Raw genomic sequence first — 9,178 nt, 5'->3', positions numbered from 1 at the left:
CTGATGACCGTTCCTTCTCTGCCATGCTGTCCTTCAGCACATTTTCACTGCTCTATACTGCTCTATTCAGTTTACTTCCATGCTCAGAGCCTTAAAACACAAGCAAACTACCACAACAAAACCAAAAACCACCACCTTGGTGATATTTCGGACAAGGACTGCTAAGAAACAGAACTGCAAAGACATACAGGGAATCTCTGGGTGTGAAGAATGCAAACTCTGTGTTTTACTCTTTCTATTTATCCCAATCAGATTTTACATCTTGCCAATAATTAGATATTTTTTTCTCCCTGAAATTAATCCAAAGCTTACTCAAGGAGTGGGTTTTTATGCCAGTCTCCTTTTGCATTTCTCCCACATTGCCTCTCCCCCCAGCCCATCTCTGCTATGGAGTACACAAAGTCTCAAGCAGACTTATTTCAGGTTCACTGATTGCCCTACTGTCCTTCAGTCAGAAATCCTCAGCACTCCTACCCACCCTTCTGCCACTGACCTACTCCATAACCTCCCCTTTCCTTGGTCTGCTTAATTTACTGCTGTGACAGATTCAGGGCAGAGATAGTCACATAGGATGTGTGCATCAGACCAAGGATCCAGGGCTGTGGTTGAAATTTTTAGTGGTGTTCGTAATTCACATCCAAGTAATGACTGGCTGAGGAACGGAGATTGGAAACAACAAAAAAAATCACACACACTTTTTCCTTTTATTTCTTCTTCTCTCCTACATCAGAGTTGCAGAAGAAATATGCATTCGTACGTAGGTAAGGACCTGTTTGCGTGTGTGGGTAGTAATTTCAACACTCATTTTCATACCCCTGCTCAGTGATGCAGATAACTAATTTAGCAAAAGGCATGATACCCAGAAATTGTTATTTGGTAGCCTTATAGATGTGAAAAATGCTCAGTATTTGCTTCTCTAATTTTATCTGTAGCCTTCAGCTACAGGAGAATTATTAATAAGCTCTGTGTTGTGTATCTGCAGATGTTCCAAGATCTCTTCATGACGAGTTATATAGCATACTAAATTTTCATGCAGGCATTCTCTCCTCCAAAAAGGTATAAAATAAGAAAACTTGGATAAATCCACCACAGCAACTGGAGGAATATGGTTATTTTAGGCAATAACTTTAATAGAATGGGCATGTACAGGGTAATAAACGTCCCCTCAACTTTACAAAGAGCCTGGCAAGGGTCACAGCACAAGGTGTTTATTACTGTAAGAATCATTAGTGCTGAAAAGATAGATTTCTAGGCATTTGGATTGTCACTATCAAATGTCATATTTGATATAAAAATGTAAATTTCGCATGTATCTGTCGACTCTTTGTTATAATTTAATTATCAGAACGAGTGCTTTTTCATCTAGAGGATGCTGCTCTCAGCAAATTGGAAAGGGAGGTAATTAGCAACTGCCAATTTTCCAACGATCAGACATTGTTGCAGTTTGTTGTCTTAACAGATACCTGGAGTGACCTGTTAAGTGACCTTGAAGGGACCAGTGGCATTAGCCAAAAAGTCTACATAGCATTGGAATTTTTCCCACTTCAAGCTTAGCCAATGAGTTAATGATTAGCCCAGCCTTGTAAAATGTGAGCAGCGTTGGAGAATAAGTGGCAAAAATGTTCAACTCTTTCAATTGATTCCATGTAAAATCTGCGGGGGCTCTTGTGTCTATCAGTTGTTTCGCTACATTCTACCAGGTTTAGGTTGTAAACTTCAAAAAGCTGCTATGAAACATGCTTTGATAAGTTTTCAGAACCCTATACATCATCAAGGCTGCAGACCCATGTCTTTATTACACCTTTTAAATCTTGTAGCATGCCACAAGACTGCTTACTTATCAGTCACTCGTTGTATTTCCTAGGTAGTGAAATAATTAAGAAATGACTTATATTACCCAGTGCTTTAGAACAGAAAGAGAAAAATACTACCTAGCTAACTAAAGGATAGAGAAAAATGTTATGATTTTCCCCTTTCATTTACCTGCAAAAGCTGTGGGGTGATGTAGGTCATGCTTTTTCTTGCTAATACAGTCCTAAGACACGCACCAATTTAAATGGCTGAGAGACTTCTGAAGCTCAAGTATTTGTCAGGTAGGTGTACAAGGAAGAAAAAAAATTCCTTAATTTATACGTGTGTTACTCTGACACTTGCAGAGGATTATGCTAACTGACTGGTTTATGGAAATGAAGCCAAACAACTGGTAATAAAAGCTTTATGCATAGAAGTGCGTAAGTGGCACCTGGCAGAAGTTGACAAAGTATAATAAATATTTGACATGTCCTGTAAATATGAGACACTCGGTCAAAATGCATTTGAGTCACAAAGCACCTAGGGCATGATAAAGTTTAATAGCACCATTTCAATTTCACCCATTTGCTGACGATGTTCTACTATTAGGATCTTTCAGCTATGGATTTCTGAGCTCTAAATTTCACCACGTAAAGCACAGACCATCAGAAAGTATCCAAGGCCAGCTCTCTTCGATGTAAAAGATAGATTTAATCTGCCAATATTTATATCTTTCCATCCTTTTCACACAGCCACAACTTGGGCTGAAAGCTTTCTGGTGAATCTGTAGGCTGGAATGGAGGAAGAAGAAGCAAGATTGAGCACAGGGTTTGCAGCTGAAAAAGAGATGGAAAAAAAGAGTGGACAACAAGAAAAATTTGAAACAAAACTTCAAAAGATACAAATGGAGAAAATGCTAGGGTGATGCACTGCTTTGTTGCATTGCACCAGACCATGGCAGCCCAACCTTTTGGCTTGCTGGGACCACACTGAGTGAAGAGGAGTAGTTGTCTTGGGTTGCGTATAAAATATATAATACAGTCAATGTGTATAAGCAATGGCGTATCTTTTTAATGTATTTTTATTAAAGTATTAGAAAAAAGAACAATGAAAACAAAATAGAGACTAAAGAGTGTAGTGAGACAGTGGGTGGTGCACCTCAGCAACGGTGACAGTGACAGTGGATCACCTCTGCTGGTGCAGATTTTCACCAGTGAAAATACATAGCTAATGATGGTGACTACATTAAAAAACGGCGCTTTGTAGGTAAGAATCTGTTCTATCAGGTAGTGTTACTGTGCGTTGTTTTGGTTGTAGTTTCCATGGAAATAAATAGACATTACTTTCTGAGCTATCTATTTATATTATGTGTGGACCAAGACGATTCCTCTTCACTCAATGTGGCCCAGGCAAGCCGAAACATTGGACACCCATGCAATAACAATTGCGATTAATCAGCTGCTTCTCTTCTGGAGAAAACTGAGGTCAGCTCCCAAGACATTCACATGGATGGGAAGCTCTGATAGGAACAGCATGGAACGTAGGTCAGGAACACCTTGTGCAGGAGACACAGGAAAGGAGAGGGAAGCAGGAGCTGCTTTATGTCTTTTGGGTGGGAAGATGATGGATGTTGAAACAAGAAATGAGTCCATGTTGCAAGGGACAGAAATACAGATACTGATGTGCTGCTCTGTAGAGAAAAGCGTTTACGAAGGGGAAAACAAAGTCAAAGGTGAGTTCTGGTGCTGTGTGATTGTTGTTTTTTGACAAAGTTCTTGTTTATCTTCAGAAATTCCTCCAACGGTAAGAAAACTTTCCTGCAAGCCTTCTGTGCCTGTGCTAGCAGGTTCTTCAGGGTAACAAGAGCATTGTGCTAAATCCTGCACTGACTGCTTCTGAATTAATTTTGTGTTCTGGTCCCATTGCTTTCTTCAGTTAAGCATTTACTTATGCCTCTAGCTGTTGTAAAACATAGACTGTGCTCCCCATCTAGGGTCATTATTTTAGGGGAAACCTGCAATAAAATGAAGATAATGTCAAGGAAGACAGTTTCAAGTATGTATACAACTTTTATCCCTTTTTTATCCCTTTTTTGATGTCTAGAGGCCTGTTCCATATGAAAACTAATGTGAAGAAAGGTAGGAATCCCACCTATGTATAGAGCACCAGCCTGACATCTCATCTTTTAGTGGCCTACAGGGAAACTTTGCTTGCTTGCTTTTAGTCATGCAGTTATTTTCCCTCTCTTCTGGGTCAAATATTCACACAGCAATAATAAAATTTTTCTTTAGATTAGCAGTGAGAAGAAGTAGGAGGGTAATCTGATATATGGGCTGATGGCACTGCTGGGCTAGTACTGTAGATGGTGGAATTATATAGGAGCAGGAGCTGGCTCAATGCTATTTAATTTGGCCTCATGAAAGCTGGTTGGTTATTCTGGGCATGCACGTAGCCCTGCACAGTTAGATATATGTTTCCCCTTGTTCTGTTTGCAAAATAACCAAGTGAGGTTTAAATTCTCTCTGCCAGAGAAGCTTATTGCCACTGTAACTAAGCTGAATTCAAGGCATAGTTTTTAATGAAGTCCACGGGCCTGATTATTTTTAGTTGACCATTAGGAGCTCTGTCCTGGTTTGGTTCCCAGCAGATGGTTGTCCAAGCTGCAAACTCCACCATTACAATTGGCACTAATTGGGCCCCTTGTTGCAGTCATAATGCGGTTTTCAATTCTTCAGTGGCTCAGGCATTTGAACCCCTCTCTAGGCAAATGCTCATTAGCCTCAGATGGTATTTGCTGTGAGCTTTGGGACTCATTCAGCATAGAAACTTAGATGAATGGCTACGTAGTGCACTGGAAAGGAAGAAATGTTTATGTAACCTCCCTCCTTGGGAAGCAAAATGACAGTGTCACTGCCTTTAATGATATTTCTACAAATATTGTGCTTGTGTGTCAACACAAAGGGATGTTTTCCTGGCAATATCCCATCTGTTTTGCTTCTTTGCACTATGAAGTAGCTGGGAATCTGTATGAGAAGGGAAGCTGAAGGTGTAACATGATCACTTCCTTCCCCCTAACTTATCCACTTGCCCCATAAAGAAAATAAAGCTGAGAAGCTCTAAGTTTAGCAGTTTGTTATCATTACATATAGAATTTAGAGACATGGTTTAGTGGGCAATATTGATGGTAGGTAGACGGTTGGACTAGATGATCTTAGAGGTCTTTTCCAACCTTAATGATTCTATGATTCTATGAATTAGGCCCATGCTGTGTTGTGCAGTGAGATCTTGGCCTAATTCAAAACTTCAGTGGCCTTGAATTTCATAGAATCACAGAATCACCAAGGTTGGAAAAGATCTTGAAGATTACCTAGTCCAACTGTCCACCCACCACCAATATTTCCCCACTACACCATGTGTCTTAGTACAACATCGAGATGTTTCTTGAATACCTCCTGGGACAGTGACTCAAACATCTCCCTGGGCAGCCTGTTCCAGTGCCTGACCACACTTCCATTTCTCCCTCAGTATTTGAGAAAGTTCTACTCTCTTCTAATATAAGGATTGCAGAGTAAATGTTTCCCTCTGATGTTGAATCTACTTTTACCTTTCTCAGTAGTTTAACTTCTGTTAATTCCTTTGGTTCCCGTGCTCCTTATCCTAGCAGATTTTGCATGTATAAGGGAAAAAAAACAGTTTTCTGCAGTTTCAGTTTTAAGTCAACGGCAGATCTATTGGTGTTTTCCAGCAGTATGTCACATATACTTTTATTTATATTTGTGATCAAATGCTGGCCAAGCACCTGGTAACTGAATGGATATTTGAGCAGATAAATGTCTCCCTTGCCTAGAAAGAGAAATAGTACTGGAAAGAGATTAGATTTATCTAAATTTGTACATGATTTATATGAGACGTCCATGTTTTTTTCTTTTATGCAACCTAGAGATTTAGAATTGACAAAAGATGTGCAAGATACTCTTTGTAAGAAATAATTAGTCCGTATTTCTAGGTCTTGATGATTAATAGGTCATGAATCATGTCACAGGTGATTTTACATTGCATATTAAGTACTTATCAGCCATTTATTTAAAAAAAGTGTCAGCAATTTATACACAGGAATGGGTGATGGGTAGGGAAATATCTGCTAATCTATTTCCAAGCCAATGAATGCTTTTGAAAATTCCATCTCAAATGTGATTTAATCTTTAAAGCCGATGTAATTTTCATTAAGGGAAAAAGCAGAAGTACAGACGGATCTGCAAGCTGTCAGCAGAGCTGAGTTTGTACTTCTGAATAGGGTTCCCCAGGGACGGGATGTACAAGAAAGAGGAAAGGACATTGGGAATGGTTCCTTTCCATCCAGACAGTTGATGTGGGAGGGCTATGAAATCATCAGTATGAATTTAGAAAAGAAATGGAGATGAAGCATTAGCTGGAAAAACAAACGTGGGCAGGCTTTTTGTTTGTTTCATTTTTTATTTATTGATAGAACTAATGTAGCTGTTACAAGGAGGCAGAGAGGGTTGTGCACTGGGACAAGGGGAAGAACGAATTAGAAGAGGAGAGACATCACTGGGAGATGGTGTGAAATCACTGAGAATGTGAAGGCAGGAGGATATTCCCCAGCCTGTGGTGGAGAAGAAAAGCACCAGAATGGCAGGAGAGCCCAAAGAGAGCAAGCTGAATGGCTGTCAGTTGTCTTCTGGAGAAGGAAAAACTAAAAATCCAATCCCTGGTATGAAACACATTGAGATGGAGACTGGTAGAGGGGAAGGTCTGCAGAGTAAGTGATGGGGAGGAGGAATGCTCGCTAAGTCACTGAAGGGTTATTTATTCTAAGGGCCCAGAGAGTAACACTGAGAAGGTTAATTAAGAGCTGAGCTGCTGGGCACTGTTCAAGCTGGAACTGCCAACAGGCTCGAGTAATACAAGCTTAGTTTAGAACAGGTCTCAAAGTCCAACAGCTGGTTTTCTATTTCCCCTTGGCTCTTTTCCTTACTATCTTTTCCAGATGCTTGCTTTTTGACTGCATTTTCTTCCCAACTTTGCCTTTAAAAGCGAACCCAATTAATACTGTGGCGTGTTTACAAACACAGAACCTCATCGCCTGCTTCCCAGCAATCCCACAGGGTCCTCACTTTGTGCTCCACGTCCACACTGACACCATGATGTCTTGCTGTATGCTGCATTGCCATGGAGATTTGGATTTCCATGGCAACTTGCACCTTTTTGGATGCTGCAGTGAAGACTGAATAAAAGGATTTTTGCAGAAGTGAAATAGCAAAATTCAGAGAATCGTATAGAAGTTTTAAAAGAAGTTTCTCATGTAGCATCTTCCTTTGCTTTGAATATAGCAGATGCATTAAAAGCTTAAATAAATGGAGTTTTCTTACATTAAGTAATAGCAAATAACCTCTTGAGCAGACTTACCTTTAACACAGAGATTGGGAAAGAAAAGAAAAAGGATATTTTGTTCAAAAAGAAAAGTATATGGGAACATCCACTGCAGAACAGCTGTTACTGTCTTACTTTGAGCTGTCAGAGAGTTCAAGTGCTACCAGTTCAAGACTGTTCTCTTAATTTTTAAAGCTATCAAATGGGCTCACAAAGCAGATGAAGACGTTATCATGGTGGGAGAGAACAACATGTGGTCATCTGGGGAGGAAACAGCAGCAGATCCAAGCCAAGGAAAACCAAAATTACAAGTGAAACACCACTAACTGTATGTGCTTTTTAAAAAGAGATCGGTTATGCAGGAAAATACAACTGGATTGATCATCAAAATATTTTCTTTTTTATATTTAGACTAACTTTCCCCAGATAAGAAAATCCATCTTGACGTGTTTTGCCAGTTATGAATGACATTTTAAAATATCGATAAGGTACAGACTTTATGCAGAATCAGTTTTCTGCTGATGCTCAGTGTTTGAGAATTTTTTGATGTTAATCTATGACTTCATTTTTCTAATAAAAGTTCATGGGTGGAATGTGGCCAATGGTGTTGTGAGCTGTGTGGTCCTGGATGTGTATGGAGCCTTTTTTGTGCCTTTAGTAAAAATGAATAAATAAAAATGAAATTATACTTATGAGATTTTCAGCGCTAACAATCTCTGTGAGAGGTGGAGTTACGCAGTGGTAGGTATGGATTTTATTTTATTTTACTTTTTTGAGGATCTGGGTAGAAAACATAAATTTGCTCTCATTCAGTCAGGAGGGGATCCTCTCTGCAAACATTTCGACTGGCAGATTAGCAAGCTGAAGCATATCACATATAATTGCAGCTGATCGCAAAAGCATAATCATCACTACAACAGATGCAACAATGCATTTGGTGGGGGTGGATGAATCTCCTGAGATGCAAGAATTGAATCGTGAAGGAGATATATAACATTTCCAAGGAAAGATTGTAGTAATGGAAAAGCTGTTGCTTGCTCTGCTGGGTGAGTAGCCGCTCTCAACTCTTGAGGCACTTTTGCACTTTGACAGTAAGACACAGCTGGACAGAATAGAGGTGACTTGGCTTTGCTCTTCATTAGTGTGGCACTAGGCTCGTTTTCTCTTTGCTCTTCTCTCTGTTGTTTTTCTCCTTTTCTTTCTCACTTTCTCATTGGTTTGTAGTATCACATCTCACCAGCTGCTTGCATATCTACTTCTGGTCTTTCGTGGGGTCATACAAAATGGCACCATTAGCTCAAAAATCTTCTTTAACCCATCAGACAATTTTTAAAGTGGTTACTGCCCTTTGTTCATTTTCCACTGTTAGCTCTCTGAGCATACTGCTGAATCACCTGGGCTCTCCTTAATTGCTAGATTTGCCAAAGAGAACATGTATTGGCAAATCAGGGAGACAGCAGTGCATAAGAATCTGAGGAGGAGTTCTCCCTGGGTCCAGTCTGCATGTTTAAAAAAGTTTTCTATACACTGACACTTGCTGCAGTCATTTCAATTTAGCATATTCAGGCTACTGGAGATTTATGAAAGCACACAAAACTTAGAAATTTTTAGCACCTAACTCTGAGGAACTGCAGTTGCCTAGCAAATGCTATGCTGTGCCCTTTGGTCACCAATCACAAGACAGCAGTGAGCTGCTAGAAATGAGTTCATCTGAAAAAAAAGGGCAAAGAAAGGAGGAACCTTCTCCCAGTAAGTCCAGAAATTACTGTACACTAAAACACATATTTCATTCCACTTTGAAAGATGTATTTCAAACCAATTCAGAAAGATTAAAGTTGGCAACTTTGCAATAAGATGATTTTCCTGTCTTTTAAGTTAATAGCATGATAGATTTAACTTGAGTCTCTGTAAAGTCAAACTCTTTTCTCTTTCCCTTTCAAGTGGTATTTTTTGAAAGGTACAATCAGTTGCTTTTGTTGCAGCCATCTCAACAAGT

Source organism: Gallus gallus, chromosome 22 (genome assembly GCF_016699485.2).
Source record: "Gallus gallus isolate bGalGal1 chromosome 22, bGalGal1.mat.broiler.GRCg7b, whole genome shotgun sequence".
NCBI classification, from domain to species: Eukaryota; Metazoa; Chordata; class Aves; order Galliformes; family Phasianidae; genus Gallus; species Gallus gallus.
The sequence above is the reverse complement of the archived record's forward strand: the minus strand, read 5'-3'. Positions refer to the sequence as shown.